Genomic DNA, 377 nt, shown 5'->3' with positions numbered 1-377 from the left:
CATGTATATGCAGCGTCGAGTAGTACATCAGGGGTAAAGATGCCTCTTGAACTTTGATTCAGCGACGTAAATTGCATGCTGAAGTATGACCTTTATTGCAGAAACAGGCAGACGGAAAGAACACTTACAAGCCACAAGCAAAAAGCACAATTCGCCTGAGCCAGAGAGCAAGCAGCTATCGGGAATCAGAACCAGAATTTCAACAACAAAAAAAGTTCTATTTGCAGCTGCGATTCTCCATGGCCCGTACTTTTTTTGTTTTGTTTTCTTCTTCTGCTTATTCGGAATTGTCCATGTGGAAGCTGTTGACGCGCAGCTGGTTTCAAATAATCAATGAGTGAGAGGGTACTCTTTAAAGAAATGAATGATTAGGATAA

Source organism: Penaeus monodon, chromosome 25 (genome assembly GCF_015228065.2).
Source record: "Penaeus monodon isolate SGIC_2016 chromosome 25, NSTDA_Pmon_1, whole genome shotgun sequence".
Taxonomy (NCBI): domain Eukaryota; kingdom Metazoa; phylum Arthropoda; class Malacostraca; order Decapoda; family Penaeidae; genus Penaeus; species Penaeus monodon.
Note: the sequence above shows the minus strand (reverse complement) of the source record.